The sequence below is a fragment of the Phoenix dactylifera genome, chromosome 5 (assembly GCF_051530095.1).
Source record: "Phoenix dactylifera cultivar Ajwa chromosome 5, Ajwa_hap1_PhDact_Kaust_v1.1, whole genome shotgun sequence".
NCBI classification, from domain to species: Eukaryota; Viridiplantae; Streptophyta; class Magnoliopsida; order Arecales; family Arecaceae; genus Phoenix; species Phoenix dactylifera.
In genome coordinates, this window is record NC_143194.1 from 40179851 (window position 1) to 40199259 (window position 19409).

Consider the following 19409-nt stretch of genomic DNA (forward strand, 5'->3'; position numbering starts at 1 on the left):
GGTTTTGGGGACTTTGGCTCGGAAGAACCGGGACCCTTTCTCGGCTGGGGAAGAAGACACCCAATGCTTTCCTCGCATGAAGTCTGAGCCCACGGGAAAGCCAAGGCCCACAGCATCCCAAGAAAATCTCTTTTTTTTGGTTGTCGAGCTTTGATATCAATGCTGACGTTGGACAACAGGGAAGAGGAAGGAGAAAGAGAGAATAGGAAGAGAGGAGGAGAAGAGAAGAAGAGAACTAGGCTTCACGCCTAGCCCTTGCTCAGGGTTTCACACCAGAGCCAAATGAAAGGAATCAAACTTTTATTCATAGCATACCCCATACAAACGTATGGTCCAATATATATATAAGATCCATAATGCAAAAAGACTCCTACAAGGAAACTAATCTCACACAGACCCTCAAAGATAACAAAATACCTAAATAAGCCCAAAGGCTATCAAATAAAATAAAATCACTCTAACCACAATGAAACTGGTTGAACCATCCTCCTACGGCGACTGTAGACCTAAGTGACGAGTGATCTGGCACTGGTGTTTGCACCACTTATTATTAATCAAAAACATATCTTGAAAGACGCCATTAAGAATTTTACCTTGTAGTTTTGGGAATGAACCTTGAGACCAATTGACTGAGCAACAGCTTCAATGGTTGCTATGATAGTCCTTGCTGAGTGGCGTGACACAAAACGAGTTTGGCGTTTCACAAAATCCTGCAAGGCAAAATACGTTCAATATTATGTTGCATTATTTGCAGTCATGAAAGGCTAATAACAGACAACTTATATTAAACTAATAATAAGTGAAGTCAAGATCCAGTAACCACCAATTGTAGCTCGACCTATGAAAATAATGTAGGCCAAAATCCTTAGTTATCATGTACGTATAGAATATCAGAAAACATGTTATACATGAAGAGGTCTTACAAGACATAATTCACTTCATATTTGGAAGGCATCTAGTAATTGTAAAAAGCAATGGCCATCCCATTCAAATATTATATAATTAAGTTGACGCCAAAATCCATGATTATCAAGATAATAAGAGATTAAACAACTAAAACAAGGTAAGTGGCAACTACCAGACAGATTCTGATTAGGTAAAAGAAGAAATTATTTTGAGCTGGTAAACTATATCAATGTCCACAATCTTATTGAACTGCTCCAGCATGCTGAATACAGATTTTGAATTGTAAGGCATGCTTTTATTGTTCATCAAATTTACAAGGTAATGAACAGCTATAAATAGATTTCTAAAAAAGAAAAAAAATGCAGTAGAGCTTGTTGAGCTGCTTGAAATGAAATTTCCTGGCTAATGATAAAACAACTGGATGGTTCTAAATTCCATTGAACAAGCCAAAACAAAGGAAAGTGAAAAGAGAAATGGAGCAATTGCAGAGCATTCAAAGCAATAGAAAGAATGAATTAGAAAAAAGGAACAAATTCCCCATGTTTATCTACAAGAACAACTAACAAGCCCCTTTCCAGATACTTGCACCTTGTTTTTGGTTTGTTCCATAACAAAAATGTCAAGATCCCTCCATAATCTCAAGTGGCAAGTGTCAAGTCTAGATTGCATTGGCTAAAAATTAGGAATATTCCGTGACTGTTTATGCAAGCCAATCTCAATCCATATACTTATGAAGAAGCGCATGATGCTTCATAGTTCCTACTACTAACATAGAAGGGTGTGTGCAAGTGGAACATGTGTCAAATTTGTGATGCATTGAGCATAGCATTGGGAGTCCAGTGGTTGAGTCATGTTCTGTTGGGCCATGATCAAAAGCCATATGTGGATCACCCCTGGTCCAATAACCATTATCAATTTGTGGTGTGCCTCCTGCGTCTTGGTATTGCAAAACTGATGTCCAAAAACATTTAAGGCTAAAGTTCTCTAATTGAAAAACAACTTACTGATGAAACCATGTCATAATGCTACGCAAAGCAGAAACTATCATAGGGAGCCATAATAGCCAGTAAATTTACACAGTCCATGTTCAAATTAATGTGCACAAGAATAAATTTACCATTAACAAGGAGTGTAAGGTAGGTGACAGATGTTGAATAAATTAGCAGATCTGGCTCCATAAACCAGTTTGCAAAGTTGATTGAGTGGTCATAATTTAGTCATGATATTACTGAATGTACTCTGTTGGGAAGGAGTTGATCAAGCTTGTAGAAACTTGCAAATTTACAAACATGAATGGGTGAAACCATGATTTAATAATAACTTATTTATTAAATGCTTGTATTGAAAGAAGTTGACATTAGAGTGCCTTTAGCAGGAGGAATTGTAAATGAATGATGATTCACAAAGCCAATATGATTTTGGTTTTGATAAGGATGTATTTATTTCATGACATTCTGAACAAGATTAAAACATATTAACTTTTATGCCTGAAAAACAAAAACAAGACGACGAAACAGGTATGTACCTGTTTTGGCTTAGTTTCAAGTAAGATAGCTTAGGTCAGTGGAGAAGACGTGGTTCGTAACAACAGTATCTTCTATGTCAATAATTAAGCATAGCATCTCAACATTTTTTTATGTTAAGAAAACATGAATCACTAATGCAAGTATATTAGATCAGATAGTAAATAACATGCATGACTAATACAATTTGCATTAGGAAATGCCTTAAAAATTTCCTTTTCTTTTGAATTTCTTGTATACTCTCTGATCCATCATGTTTTGCTGTTCACAAACAAAGGGACACATTGAAACGTTTCAACCCAAGGCTTGTCTTAAATGTGCTTCAGAACTTTAGTTCTATAGCATGGCTACAGGTCCTGGAGAGGCTGGAGACTTCTGTCACAAGAATAAGAGTAAAATAATGAGTGAACTCAACCAAAATATATTCATATTTGAAAGACCATTTTAGTGCAAAGTGGAATTGCACATGCTTAATTTCCATCTTCTTGCTATTTTTGATAATTAATAACCAGAAAACCACTCCAAGTATTTCCAAGGTTAAAGCCTTTTCTACTTCCAATTATTTCCCAAGATTAAAGCCTTTTTCTATTTCCAATTGGTTGTAATTACACAGGACCATACTCATTTGAAGTAATTCATGGCAGTGAACACCTGTTGAACAGGCATTCACAGTGGCAGCACAAACTCAGGTCAACAGTACAAAGTGTAATAGATAGGTGAAGCTTCACTTTGAATTGACTTTTCTAATCCAGTCAAACAAAGAAACTAGAAACAATATAGGTGGCGTAATTACCCTAATCTTAATCGAAGGGATTTTTCCATGTTTCCGTGCTTCTTGCTCACTTATATTTTAAATAACTTCAAGCATATTTTCAATAGATCTCACAAGATTTACATGAGCTATAGTGTTTGGAGATTGAGGAATCAAAGAAATTTATTTTGTGTATTTCAACAATGATGAATAAGCTTAAACTATCTAATATATGTATGATGAATTGATCAAATGAAAAGAATAATAAAGCATAGCAAAAAGACAGTATACAAGAAAAAATCAACAACATGGCAGATCAAGTAGCAACCTACTAATGAAGTTAAATAGAATATAAAGGGGAAAAAAAACGGAGTAACTTCTCTTCAGCAACACAAAAAAAAGGCTCTACAACTTAGTTGTTTGCAGAGAAGACAGCATATTTGATAAATCGAACAAGCACATTTTAAATTTACAGGTGAGGTTAATCCTCAACCAACAAGTTGAAACATTTGGAAAGTACCTGCCTTCTGTCGAATAATGCTGAAAGATCCAGCCCCTGAGACAGAGTAATCATCTCAAAAGCATTCATTATAAGAGGACCTCCATCTTTAGTTTCTAACTGCTCAGTAACATAATGATCCTGAAAAAAAAAAAGAAAAAAAAAAGATGTTGAGGTACAAAGACTAAGGCTTATCAGTGTTATAAGAATATTATATGAAAGCAAAAACATGAGGCAATGTCCTTTGGTAGTACATAAATGAAGCCATTAAGTAAAACAGAAAGCATCATCGAAATTTGATTCTAAAGCTAAAATGAGCACTTCTCAAATGCTTACCAACCTCAATGTCATTGAAAACAGCCTGAACATCATCCAAATTAACTTCTTCCTCTTCACCATGTCTAACAGGAACATAATTTATCCTGAACCATGGATCATTTTTTATTCCTTCAACATGAATGCGCTGCATTAACAGAAAATGGGTCATCCGAGAAAATAGGACAAAAATTTAGCAAATTGAAGAGGAACACTTCACTGTAGACAATTTAACAATATATATATATAGAGAGAGAAAATGAATGTCAGAAACAGAAATATAGAACCAAGAGAGCAAAGGAGAAAATTAATCAAGAGATAATGTGGAGGCTCCAAAAATTTCGATCTTTCATCACTGCTTGTCCCCAAATAACCACAAGACTTAATAAAATCCTGTCCCTAACCAAAGCCCTGAGTCAACTTTATTTTGAAATGTTAAGACAACACCCCCAACCCCCAAAAAGGCACGGTTATTGTTCACAGTTACTGTAAGCATGAACAGTACTATGAACAATATGCTTTGATATTAATGGATCTGATTGAGGTTGTCAATGTGCTGTCCATCAGCTTGCAAGCACACGTCTTCAGATTTGTCAATCTGATAGACCCTTGAGCCCCTTTTATCAATTTGAATCTAACTCCTAAGAAAAGATTTCTTTCAGAAAAGGATAAAGATTACTCATGCCACACATGGCTTTAGATTTTATTCATGTCATGAATCAACTATACAGCAGAGACCATCCATATTATCAGTGTTAAATAGAAAATGATATTGTTAATTATGAAAGAGAAGATAAAGACAAACTCATATAACTTTATCCGATCAACAGTGAATACAGCTGGCAGGTGTTTAAATAGGTATGGAGGTTAAGTTTAGTTAACCCTCAGGATTTCTTAGTTTAGCATATAGATATTATTGTGCTGGAGAAAATCAAAATGATCACATTACAATTCAAGCTCAAACAATGTCGAGATAAAATTATGCTGTCAATATCGTAGAAATAGGGTATCCAAAAATTCTCTTCATAAGCCAACAATCTTATAGCAAGCATGATGATAAAGGACTCCAGAGCACCCAAGAACAAATCTCCATCCTCATTCATTTAGATAATGACAAATCAAGAGATAATTTTTAGCAGGACTGGCATTACAATACTCACAGTGTTTGGATTAGGATCAAGTATTTTATGTATCAACAAGATAGCTCCTGAAGAGAACCAAGGTGGGCAGGAAAATTCTGCTGTGTTGATCTGCAAAGTCATCAGATATCCTTAGTGCCAACAACATTCTAGTATAACATATTAAAGGTAAAGGATCTAAGGTATAGGAACAACCATACAGCAGTTAGGGGATACAGAGATCATGTCAACTTATAAAATCATTTTATACAAGTCAAAAACATTGTTTGGATTAGATAGAAGAATGGAAACATTGGATGCTTCTAATGATTCCATGGAATGAAAGGGGATAAACATGACCTTTGAAAATTGATACTGAACTCAATCAGCATTTCCTCCTATTCACATTGTCAAGATTATTAAATAATATAAATTTTGATTGTACATTCACAAGTGCTCCCACTTCTACTCCTATTCTCACACCTTGATTCCAAATTCTATTAAATTACCTAAGCAGAGAGACAAAGCATGTGATGTATATAAGGATTGGAGAACTGAATTTCTTAATGTGACTAACTCTGTCGTGACATAATTCTCCAAAATAATGAAAGTCCTCAAATCGATATAATTTATAATCAAAAGACCTCTTTTTCCCAATCTTATTATGGCTTGTTCTGAACATCAAAATACTTTGTCTAACTACCTGGCCACAATATCAAAACTTTGGTTGAAATCAGTTCCCAGCTTTCCAGCTCAAAACCTATCAAATTGAAAAAGAAATCTTATCTTTTCCTTCTCTCTTTCCCCTTTCTAAGACGATTCTTTGACTTCCTTTTCTCTCTCTCTTTTCCGCCATTACCAACGAGCTGCTGCACAATCTAGCTCAGCATTCCAACGTCATTCACATAACGAGCATGGACCAGCTGCTTACCCTCTTCGAGCTCACTTCCTCCCTCCCAATTGCCTCAACCTATTCTCCTTCCCTCCGCTACCTTATGCACATTGTAATTGGTAATGGGCTACACAATGTGGAAACTGGAGGAGGGCCAAGGTGGCCCATCCAAGACCGAGAGCTACAACAACTGGCTGAAGGACATCGCCTTCTTCCAGGCTCCACAACGAGTTCTTCCACCTAATAGTCCCAGATGCTCCATGACCATGGCAACTGCATCTTCTCTACCGCCATTTCTGTAACAACCCAAAACCTCACCCAAAATGGCTAGCCGGAAGTTATTGTTTGGGTTCCTTGATCCTGTATAAGTACCCAAGATCTACCCAGCGAATAACCGATGTGGAACTAAACACACGCCCGCATGGATCCTCACATACTCCCCCCGTTCAAGCCCTGACGTCCTCGTCAGGCTAAGGGTTCAAATCCATTTAAATCTAATCACAAACGCCACGATCGGTCCATGGTCAACCCCAATAGATCCGTGCTGCAGTGTCCCCTAGTCCACATAAGTTATGGGCCGAGTCCGCTCTGATACCAAATGTCACGCCCCCGCCTGCGCAGAGCACATGAGGCACCCAGTGCCCACGTAGGGGCCATATGAGGAGGGACCGCGGGGCTCCCCTGCCAGATATTGTCCGGTTCTGAGGCTTCACGCAAGCGTCCCAGTGCCCATGTGGGGGCCATATGAGGAGGGACCGCGGGGCTCCCCTGCCAGATATTGTCTGGTTCCGAGGCTTCACGCAAGCGTCCTTCATCCCTTCCCGGTTTTATTTTCCACCCAAAACGCGTCTGCAAGATTTGGAGACACCCGCCTCATATGCCCAGGCTCTGGAACGAATCTTTTCGATGTGGGACTATTGGGCCTCACACCCTTCCCACCATCGGACAAGAGCCGTCCTCGGCTCTGATACCATTTGTAACAACCCAAAATCTCATCCAAAATGGCTAGCCGGAAGTTATTGTTTGGATTCCCTGATCCTGTATAAGTACCCAAGATCTACCCAGCGAATAACCGATGTGGGACTAAACACACGCCCACATGGATCCTCACAACTTCCATCTTCCACAACATCGGCATCACATCTCTGCCATGGTTGCCCACATTCCCTAGCACTATGGCACCTGTTCATCGCATGGATGCTGGGCTGACACGAGATGGTGTTCAACTTTGTGTAGATTGAGATGTGGAGCAAGGAGCAGCCAAGGAGGTGTGTTGCCGGTTGAAGGAATTGGTCGGGCAAGTGGCGATGGAAACAAGCAACTAAAATGGGGCTTGACGGAGAGAATGTCCACTGCTGAGGTTCCATAAGACAAAACACAACAAGATTGTATGAACAGCCATTGGAGGCATTCACGTTCATGCATCCTCCTAAGAAACAGGTATAGAGCGCAAGAGTGCATAAAGAACTACTCTTTTAGTTTTACTGATCTCCACCAGATTTAGTTTTGATTCTACGGCCAAAATTGTCCACCCAATCAAAACATCTAAAATAGTTAATCTTAAATAAAGAAGATTTTAGAAAGCATTGATTTTTTGATGTTACATTAGAATTTTGTCATCCTGCATTACATTCCTCTTTTGCTATAAGATGCCCTATAACATTCTGCAGCCAAGACCGTAACGCCCAATATCCTTGGTATAATTATGAAACCACTTCAGAATATCCTAATCCTAGAATATTACATGTAGTTTATATACTTAGTAAACACCATAGAAATGTGCAATTCAACAACGCATGTGTAGCATTAGAATAATTTCTAACGCCATAATGCAACTAGCCAAGTTAAAGGCCATAAAACAATAAGATGATTTCCCTGCCCATAAGGAATTGGAAGTAGCAATCTCATGTATGGAAAAACGATAAAAAACATGTTATATGCAGATTTAATGAGAGTATGTTCGCTGTTTGAAAATATGTATTCCCTGAAATCATACTTATAAGAAAGTTGACAAGAATTACAGGGATCTTCTGTCAAGCATAAGATACAAACTAAGGATACATGATGCAGGCCCCTGATGAAGTGATTTTGGGGTAAGCGGAACTTACTTTTCTAGACAAGGTTGGAAGATCAGTCTCATCAAAAGGAAGGTATCCAGCCATTAAAACATATAGGATAACTCCACATGACCATATATCTGCTGCAGCACCATCATAACCTTCATGGCGGAGTACCTAGATGCCCAGCTGCTTATATTCATTACCAGTTTATGGCAAATAACATGGTAAAATTACTTCAAAAGTAATAGTAAATTTTTCTTGATTTAATAGTTAAAATAGAGACAAATACCAAGACTCAGAAAATCAAAGGAAACCTGACAAGAATTTGATGGAAGGTTCTAATGTATATGGCAATGAATATTATCAACTGATTGCTTAGTATATGCAAAATTACAACTGTAATCTAATCAGGTTATATTTTTGGAATCTGTTTATGTAGTCTCATATTTCATCATGTATCATTCACAGGTTAGAGGATACCTCCAGTAAGATCTAAGCTAGACAATAACTGGAGATATGGCTCTGAGTTATAATGCAATAGGCACTGAGACCAAATGAATGAACAATAAACATAACAATCAAGCCTTTCTCCAACCATGCGGGGTTGGCTTTGTACATTCTAATTCACCAAGCATGCATATCTAGGGATACCTGTGATGTTATTTCAAGCCACTGAGACTAAAAGGATGATTTCAGATAACAGTCAGAAAAACAGATTTATGGTATGATTTAAGATATCGGATAGTAAGACGCACCCATGATCATAAAACCAGCATAGCCGATGAGGTTTTCAAGGGGACTTGGTAGAATTAAGAGGGGAAAAGTTAAAAGTGAAGATATTAAATAAAGTTCAGAGGGGCAGTATCAGAGATTAAGTGAGACAGTAGAATTTAGAATGGTTTCTCCATGTACATGATAAGTCAAAGACAGGAACTCAAATACAAGTTGATGGGTCAAAAAGCTGCCTGAATAGCTCACAAGTCCTTTAATGGAAGTAGTGACAAATGATTGAGATCTATAAAAAAGACACTAACTTGTTAGGACAATGCTTGTTTTTTATTTTCACATCATGTAGTAACCTACTAAACACATACATATGAGCATAAATAAATGCATATTACGTACATGTATTTCATTACATGCTCAGACTAATGGATAAGTCGGTTGTGAGTTTAAGGCGGGCTGGATATGGGTATTAAAAAAGTTAACATGTTAATTGTGCAATAATTATGCTATTAGGTATTAGTAGGAAGCACTGATTTTTGTTTGTTATTAATGTTGCTACAAGACATTATTATCAGTATTATGTTTTATTATATTCAATATATTTTATTTATTTTTAATATTAAAAAGATACTAACCACATATGCTCTAAACACTGGTTTCAATAATACAAGAGAACAAGTCAAAATTAATTTTAGAATATTACAGAATCTGTTACGTATTGTTTAAAAAAATGAGTCATTTAGTTTTCCCAGAATAACATACTTTTTTTAAGAATCATATTGCCATGAAATAAACTATGCTACCCTTAATATCTGACAAATGAATGGTTGCTCAAGTTAAATAAGACATCCTGACACCGCTATATGTAGACTATCGAGGAACAATAAAGCTCTATATAGTCAACGAAGTCAATCTAACTAACCGGTTTGAAAGAACAAGAACTAGAAAATACCTCAGGAGCAACATAATTCGGGGTCCCACATGTTGTGTGAAGAAGTCCAACTCCCTGGAACCAACAGAATTACCATTAAATACAGAACGTGATTATCTCAAAGAAGCTGTTTCAGGCAAACAGGGAAAGCATTCAAGCTTACTTGCTGTGGAAGTGCACTAAGACCAAAATCTGAAACTTTTAAGTTTCCTCGAGAATCAAGAAGAAGATTTTCGGGCTACACATGTAAACATACATCAAGAGCCGAAAATGACAAATTTTAAAGAAAGCACTTCCAAAAGGATCTAATACAACAGACCTTCAAATCTCTATGGTAGACACCCTTACTATGGCAGTAATCAACTGCATCAATAAGTTGTTGGAAGTACCGCCTGGATTCATTCTCATGAAGCTTTCCTTGATGAACCTGCACATGTTTATATGTATATGAAGATAACAGAACAAATAAACATGTTGAGATTTAATATGAGCTAGCTGATTGATCAACGAGATGATAAGAAAGGGTATTTGTCATTCAATTGTGAGTTCAATCATTATGTTCATACATATTAAAGGCAATGGAACAATTTGAGGAAAAAACACATTTTTGTGAATGAAGATAATCAAACAAGCATTCACATTTATACTTAACAGTTACTCTGTTGCTAATCTATGAATAGGAGGACAAATAAAGCTGCAAAGGTTACCATAGGATCAAATTAAAATAACAGTTCACATTAGGAAACTATAGAAGAAGCCAGTTGTACAAATAAAAGTATTTAAGATGATAGGAATGTGCATTGTGTTGATATATATCAAAGACACAAGAGAACAATTTGAGGAACAAACACAATTTTGCGCATGAAGATACATAAAGTAAACAGGCGCTCATATTTGTATGTAACTTTTATTACATAGTCAATCTGCAGAAAAAAGGGGGACCAACATAATTGCAGAGGTTATCGCAGGATCAAATTTGGTTAAGGATTCATATTAGGAAGCTAAAGAAGTCAATTGCACTAAGAAAAATATTTAAGAAAATAATTTACAAAGGGTTTCTTCATGCCAAGAAGGTCAAAAATTCAAGTGAGGGCAAAACTAAGAAAGAGTAAGATTCTATGAATGCCTAGATATATAAAAACACATGCTAGAAGACCTAAGTGGTTACTTGGTGAGTGACAAAAATGCATATTAAATGCAGATATTCACATTATACAAGACAATGACAAATCTAGGAATTGCATTAGGAGAGAGGGAAGGAGGGAAAAGTATCGACATTATCACATCTTCCATTTCATGATTGTCTATGGTGCCTCACCCAATAGCAAAGGAAGGGTATTATATAAGAATGATTAACATACTCCCATGTCATGATCTTGAGCATTATAGACCTATATATTAAATACAAATACAAGAATACAAAACATGTCCCTATTTTATTCAAAGCCTTACTATTCTATCAAAGAGTTCGCCTCCTCTGATAAGTTCTAGAATGATGTATATCTTTGTCCTGCTAGCCAAAACCTGATAAATCCAAGCAACAAACTGTTATAAGGAAGGAGGTGGGGCGAGGAGGGTTGACATCACAAAGCATTTTAAGCCAGAAAGGTATATATATATATATATAGTGCATGGTATACAATATTTTTTTGACATTGTAAATTGACCGTATGTAATTCATATGATAATTAATACAAAATTACATACCTCATGCAGCCTGACTATGCCGGGGTGCCTGACAATCTTCATTATAGATATTTCTCTCTTGATCTAGGAACCCAAATGTGAGATGTGAGCAGATCTATGACAATAATAGGAAGAAGGACAAGCACACACCAATTTTGATCCAAACTGCTTTTGAGGATTGTGGTACAAAATAACAGTTTGCAGGTAAACAATCAGTAGAATGTGGAGATATTATTAGAATCTACTGGAAGCTAACCTCATGCTTTGTTTGCAATTCCATGTGCGATTGTTTTATACAAACCCGTTAAATATAAGCAATCTTGATACTATTCACATAACACACAGTTGTTGACATGTAGCCACAGCAACTAATAATTTGAGGCCCTTCAGCCCTAACCCATGCACAGGATTACCAGTATTGACCATAAAAGAATAATACTAGAAATAAAATAGATTTCCCTAAAAACTGTATTATCATAACAGGGTATAGACTATTAGAAAGATGTTTGACTGAGCAAAATTATAGCTCCTAAATACGGGTGACTATGAAACGACCAAATTAAATCAACTCGACTTGGGATTTACATACAGGTTCATTAATTTGTAAACATGCTTATTAGTTTTTTGAAGCAAAGCAAGCAGATCTTTTTGAGGAAAACAGTGCAATTGCACCACCTTTTCATGAAAAAAAAAAAAAAATTATGAACAACAGAGAAGAAAAGAAGAGGGTAAGAGAAAGAGAGAAAAGAGGGATGACACCGGGGTCGGGCCCCAGCCCAATGAAGTTTATTAGCTCCTTGAAGGTCCCACCATCACAACTCTAGGAGCACTTGACATCCACGCCTCTCACGAAGTAGAACCTCCAAAACACAACAAAAGAAAAGCCCACCCAAAACACTCCAGATATAGAAGATGATTCAGAGATTACCTGCCTCACCCAATCATCAAACCCGGGAACCCATTCACGGTGGTCTTCTTCCTCTACTTGCAAGCCCCAGGGAGATCGGCAGCCTCCTCTGCTACTTCAGTGCAGCTGCCTTCCCAGCATGGAAGCACATAGCATCAAGCACCTCTGCTGCCGACTTCACTTTCTTGGAGAAGACCTTCACATTTCTCTCATGCTATATCACCAAACAAAAGCCTCATTGATGCAGTCCCATTCGGTCTATGATCTCTTTGGCATCCTCCTTCGCTGCCACTCCATCCACCATGATTTCACAGACCCTAATTTCCCTCGGATGTGGAGCAGGCTTTTGATTGTGCTCCAAAGGTGTTCAACAAAATGACACGTGAAAAATGTGCTCCACTGACTCCATCCGGACACCATACAGCATGCAAAGGTATCCCCCCACCAAATTTCGCTTCCTCAAATTGTCCATTATGAGAATTTTGTTTTTGAGCATTAGGCAAGATCTTAACTTTCAATGGTGCCATGCCCCTCCACAGATAGGTGGCCATGCGACATAATATCCCCCCATTATTAAGAAAACGATAGAAAGCCTTCACCAAGAAGACCCTACTATTTTCCCATCTCCAATCTCGCAGATAAGGTTATAGATTACTTGGATTGGGCAAACTCTGAACTAGTTGCAGAAAATCTTCCATCTCACTATCCGACAGCAGTCTATTGAACTTAATATCCCATCTCCCTAGATCCATCTCTCTACTAGTTTGGTCGAACAAATGTGGGGACCAATCAATTAGAGGTGCTTGATCCACCCCAATGGTGAGTCCAAAATTGAGCTCATAGCAGTAGATTCAGCTCACATTACAAAAGCTAGTGCAACTTTGACAATCCCCTACCAAAAAAGGTGTTAGTCATTTCAATAATTGAAGCTTGAATTTAATGGGCTCAAAAAGGGTATGATATACCGGCTCAAACCGTACAGTACGGAGCGTACCGTACCATACCAATTCGATACTGGTATCTGGTATAGATGGCATACCGACACTCGGTACGTCCAAAAAAAACTCCGTACCATACCGTACCAACACTGTGCTAGCGTGGCACTGGTACGGAATCCAGTACCGAGACGATGAACCTTGGGCTCGGATTTAGCATGGTAGGCACTCCTCACCACCCGTTGCCAACCAGAAGTGGTGTGGTCCAAAATTCACCATAGCCATCGACCTAGCAAAAACATGTTCCCCTAGGATCAAGTATCCATAATTCACACCATTCCTTGGTTTTGCACAATCCCCATTTAGCTAGGGCAAAGCTTTGTTTGCCATCATACTTCCTTAAAAAGAAAACCCTTGGTGAACGCCATCAATTCTCTGAATCACCTACTCTGATAACTAGAAGAAAAAAGTATGCAAAAAGATGAAAGCATGGAGAGAACGAAGTTCACTAATATCCGGAACCCCCATAAGACAGCAAGCTGCTCTACCAACCTGATAGTCGACTCTCCACTTATTCGATGACCAAAGCCCAATCTTTGCTTTGGAGCCTTCAGTCAAACAACGGCAAGCTCAAGAATTTTATGAGCAGAGATCCCACCTTACAATTCAACATTCTATCCAAAATCTCCCTTTCTCTATCCACATTTCCAAAATGCACCAATACAATTATGATAATTAATCTTTTATCCCGACAGACCCTGCAATAGATATAAAATATCTTGAGATGTCTATTTTGTCTCTCCTTGGAGCCACAAAAAATCACCATCTCATCGCCATATTGCAACTTTAAAATGCTCCTAGTGTCAACTGAACACCCAACTTAATCAAGAGCTTATGTCGAACAACATTTGATGACATCCGATGGAGGACACTACCGCAAGGACAAAGATGAGCAGCAAGGGGAGGACCACCCCTGTCAGCACACGACTGTTCAGCCCACCTTGCCATTCATAAGTGGTGAAATCTTGCCCAAGCATACCACAACCTCCATCCAGGTAATCCATTTATGACCAATTACCCTTGCTCACAGTGTTTCATATAAAAAGTTCCAATCTAACATATCATATGCCTTCTCAAAATTTGACTTCACTAATGCTCCCTCTTGTGTCAATGGCAAGTGACGGCCACCTCAATGCAAGCAAAGCTATTAAGAATGAATCCCCTTGGCAAGCACTATGTGAGTTGGCAACCAACTCTCCAACGACAACCTGAAGCCTCATAGCAAGCACTTTGGTCACAATCTTGAAAGCCCCATTCAACAGGCTGATTGCCCTAAACTGTTGCAACTGACAAACCCTCTCCACTTTGGGAATCAAAAAATGGGCATAATTTAGACGATTTCTTTCCTCCGTCTGGTTGTAGAACTCCGAACACATTGCTAGCAAGTCACCTTTTATAGTATTCCGATTTCCATTACCTAGTTATAGTCCTAGCAATCCGAGGTCCTTGGAGGGGCAAACTAGGGACATACCTAATTTTTGGTTTTTTTTATGCAAAGTGGTTGGTCCGAGATAGACTCGTGCCATTATGCTTGTCAACCCAAGTCTTTTACTATTGCACCAAGCAATTGGCCCCTTTTACCGTATTTCAATAACTTTGGAAGAATAGAAGAAGAAACCTATTCGGTCCTGGAACCTTCTCCACACCAAGGTCCAAGGCAACTGCTCGAACCTCTGCATGAAATCATCCTCCAACAGATCCAGATTCAAGAGTCTATCCCCCAAACTATATAGAGCCGACCAATGAGCACGCAATCTCTGTTGACTCACCATATAGAACACGACTAAAGAGCTCATGGATTGCCTCAAGGATTATTGGCTGATCAGCAATTCCCTTTGACTCTAGTGAAAGGGAGATGATGAAATTCCTCGGGCACTATCCCAAGGCTGTGATGGAAGAAGGCAGTGTTTGAATCACCCTCCTTTAGCCAAAGTGCCCATGATTGTTGCCTCCACATGATTTCCTCATGCTTTAGCATCTCTTGCAGTTCGTAGCTTGCCTCAGCACTCAAGAATCTCTCTACTTCAAATAAAGGCCTACGCTCCTCTGCATGCAACCAAGTGATTAATTCAAGTTCTGCTTCTGAGCCTGCACGCTACCAAAATTTTCATGACAACACCCTCAAAGCAGCCTCTAAATCTTTTAACTTGGCCCCACCACAATACCACTCGCTCAACTCTCCCACCATTCCCGGAGTGAGAAGTTGAAGTCTAGTGCCTTGATCCACATCCTTACAAACCAAAAGATGCAATCCAGCTTGAAGCTACCATCTATAGATAGGAGAACAAGAACGTAATCAAATCAGTGCCACTTTTCATTGCAGACCAGCAAGTCGGGGTATTGCCCTTCCCACTCCAGTGAAACTAGAACCAGTCTAACCAAGCCAAAATCAAGGATGATTAGAGATTCAACTAAGTGAATCACCTATCCAACATGTAGAGATCCTCCATCTATAGGATAGCCAAAGCATCTCTAAACAACTCCATCTCCCATTGAGCTCCCTATCTTCCGCTGCACTCCATTGAAATCCTCATGGCATTAAAGTCTCCGACTATCACCCAAGGTAAGCGAACTTGTCCCTTCGCCTGAATTAACTACTCCCCAAACTTAGTCTTCAAGTGATGATCAACTAGTTCATACACCCTAGTCACCACCTAATTAAAACCATCCACTATATTCACCCACAAATAGGCTAAATCTCCAATGGCACTCTAAAAGCCCAATACACGGATATGGGTTCGACCCAATCCAAACATGTTCCGAGTAAATAGCTTTATCTACTTGTCATCAGCTCCACCCAGTCTGCTCAACTTAAGCCCTCCCCAACAACCCTAGCGCTTGCACCCTCTCTTCTTCGAGCTTCCTGAGTTCATCTATTGCTTGGCCCATAGACCCATTCTCATTCAAATTAAACTCCACATTTAGCTGCTAGAGTCCCAATTTGATCATTTGATAAAGAATTCAAGACCAATGCAATATCATCCATTATGTTAAGAACTGTCGTATTACTTGCTGCAGGACATTTGAGAGATCTGTCCTCAAATCACAACCCATTAGCATTCAATAGATCTAGAATTCGAATTCTTCTTTAAGGTCCATCCTGCGATCAGGTACCAACAGCATCCTCCATAGGCTGGGATGCCTCCTCTAAGCCCCTTACCAGTTCTCCTCTGTCTCTCCTACAGACTTCCTCCCCTATTGGGTGTCCACTACTAATGATGACCCCGCATTCAAAGTCAAGCCCAGCTTTGGGGACAAGATCTAGAGAATGCGCTTAAGCCATCCAAACCAGTGGGTACATAGCCAGCAACATTTGCACTTGTACCAGTATGGGCCACGCATTCACCTCTTGTTTAGGCCCATGCTTACCACTAAGCCCACCAAAGCTACCCATTACCTACAATGGAGGATTGGTGAGCAGCACCCATGTGGCCTACCCCTCTGTCCATCACTCATCCCCACCTCCAATTGCTTCCATGTGTCTTCCACCAGTCATATACCCTCCTCGCACATATCTGCAGAGGAGAGAGGGAGAGCAAGATGAATGGCACCCTCGTGCCTGATCTATAGCCCTACTAATCACCGCCCCCATTGCACCATTCTCTAATGGAAGACAGGGGCCTAATTGGCATTGTGACCACCACCTGCTCCCCATGCCTTGTCACCCTAGCAGCCAATCTGGACATCTCACAAGGACAGGGTTTCTATTTCCGCACTTGTCCTTCGTTGACCGTATGGGGGGATGAGAAAGCTCCTACTCCTACCTACAGAGGCTTCGATTAGTATTCCTTTGACATTTATTTTTCCCATAAACGACACTAGAAAACATGACATATTGTAAAAATGAGGTTTGCAGAACAATCTGACATGGTGATTCTAAAAAAAGAACCAAACACAGTGACATTTTTATAGATTTGTGCATGTAATGTAACAAATAATCCATAGGGCCAGATTTACATAAAATCAGTAAGGGTGTTGCTTGATGCAACATTACCTGACACCTTTTGTACAGAAGTCCATCACATTTGCATCAAGTAATGATGCCACCACAGTTTGATGATTAAAGGTGTCACACAAAGTCCTGCAATGCTCAAGTGTTCAAGGTGTCCAACATGTATAAAAAGCTGAACTTTGAAATATCCATGCCATTTTGTTTGTGATTGTAGAGGTGTTTTGTTTCCTAGAGCACCTACAATGGCACAACGTTCTCACTGTACTTTGCAACAACTCATCTTTGTTTATAAACATATCTCAAAATAAGACCTTACCATGGGAAGCTTAAAGGCTCTGTCCAAATGTGGGGGAAGTAAAGTAAGGGCCACAAAAATGAGAAACTAGGGACAGATTCTGCCTAAAATTGAGAGATGAACATGTCTAACATGAAATTTACCTGCTACACTTGTTCCTAATTGCTGCATAGTTTTTAAGATCTCTCCATTATTTCTAGACTCTGCTGGAATACCCTTCCTGGTACACAAAGTCATTAGGTCATCATCACTTCGAAGAAGTGTTTTTCTTGATGCAGGTTTAGCTGAAAGTTCTGTGCGGTGTTGTCTGCTAGCAGTTTAGGTTGTGCTCTCAGAGGCTTTTGGTCTAATACATTGGATGCATGTGAAGACATCAATATTGGAAAAACTCTAGAATAAGAAAAGGGAGCCAAAATTCAGCAAACAAAAATAATGGGAAGTATTTCTAAAATAGAAAAGAAAAAAAGAAACTATACAGAAGGAAGTGCCAGGACCAAGCTGAAGAGAATGTCAGCGTTCCCCCAAAACATTCAAGGGACTTCTTCTTTTTCTCTTTTAACTCACTGTCAAATTAATGTCGTTCATCCACCAATATGGAATCCTGCACTGAGTCACTGAAAAATGATATTAAAAGGAAAGCAGCTGATTTTGAACAAGCAACTGCTCCCAATATTAGCATCTGCCTCTAAATTTCCAAAACGTTCGCTTGAAAGAACTCAGCGGCGTGATGATTCTGAGTACCATGGCATGCCTCGGATTGCATATCTTCAACTCGGTCCCGCCCCTATTGTATCTCACTCTTTCTCTCTCTTAGAGTTTAAGACTATTTGGAAATTTAATGAACAAGCAACTGTAATGAAATCAGGATGTTTAGGGCTTAACGTGAGAACTGTATTAACTGAATTAAAAAAAACATTTTGACCGTTTTCATCAAACCCTGTTCCCAACAACATCACGGAACATCCTATACTGAAGAAACGGGCAACAAATGCTGATGTTTTCTCCATGCAACGTAAAGATCTTCCCCGTTCTATAACTATTTGTCAAGAGAAGGCAGAGAGCAGGGCAAAAAGGAAGCGGAAGCAATAGATCAAGGGGGTGGGAGTAGAATAGCGAGCAAGAAACAATGAAGACGAAGGAGAAGGAGAAGGAGAGAAAGCAGACCTGATGGACCATCTTATGCTTGAGGATGGTGGTCTTGGCGAGGACCTTCATGGCGACGCTCTCTCCGGTCTCGGTGTTGATGGCGAATTTGACCTTGGCGAAGGTGCCCTCCCCGATGGTCCGGCCGACCTCGTACTTGCCGACCTTTCTGCGCCCCATTTGTCGCCCTGCGCTTATTATCCCTCGACGCTCGTTGGAGGCCTCCCCGCCCCCCTCTTCTCGCTGGTCCGGAGCGGACCCAAGTCCCCGCAAGAATTTCTTCTTCCTTTTTTCCCTTTCTTTATTTTCTCCAAGAAACAGAACAAGAGAATGAGCGTATCCCGCCCTTCCCCCTAAAACAAAACAAAGCACCAGAAAAAGAAAAACGAACAGAAGGAAGGGGGAAAAGGAACGAGGAACGAAGAGACGGGGGCTGAGAAGACCGGTGGCGGGAGGACTTTCTCCTATGTTCTCCTCTTTCTGACGAAAGAAAGAAAGAAAGAAAGAAATGGCCACCTCTGACCGGAAGAAACCCAAGGCCGAGGGTATCGATCTATTTATCCCACACTCGCTCCCTTCTCCGGTCCTCCTCGTTGGTTCGGCTCGATAAAGATTAGTAAAGGTTGATCTGCCGTCGAGGAGAGAGAGACGCGGGAGGAAAATAAATACAAGGGAGGGACCGTTGGATTACTTTTTAATTTGTTAATATT

The 19409-nt window shown here is 39.5% G+C and overlaps 1 pseudogene across 1 annotated transcript in view; it reads right to left on the reverse strand.

The window, feature by feature from the left end:
- Nucleotides 1-19330, reverse strand: part of LOC103708740 (CBL-interacting protein kinase 24-like) — a 34966-nt pseudogene extending 15636 nt beyond the window's left edge. The window contains exons 1-11 of the transcript XR_015987706.2: nt 18721-19330; nt 11429-11491; nt 11174-11245; nt 10041-10148; nt 9885-9959; nt 9743-9796; nt 8113-8238; nt 5155-5244; nt 4020-4142; nt 3701-3820; nt 594-710 (exon numbers count right to left, since the gene is read on the reverse strand). The product of XR_015987706.2 is annotated as a CBL-interacting protein kinase 24-like (transcript). The remainder of the gene's footprint in view (nt 1-593; nt 711-3700; nt 3821-4019; nt 4143-5154; nt 5245-8112; nt 8239-9742; nt 9797-9884; nt 9960-10040; nt 10149-11173; nt 11246-11428; nt 11492-18720) is intronic.
- Nucleotides 19331-19409: the final 79 nt, after the last annotated feature.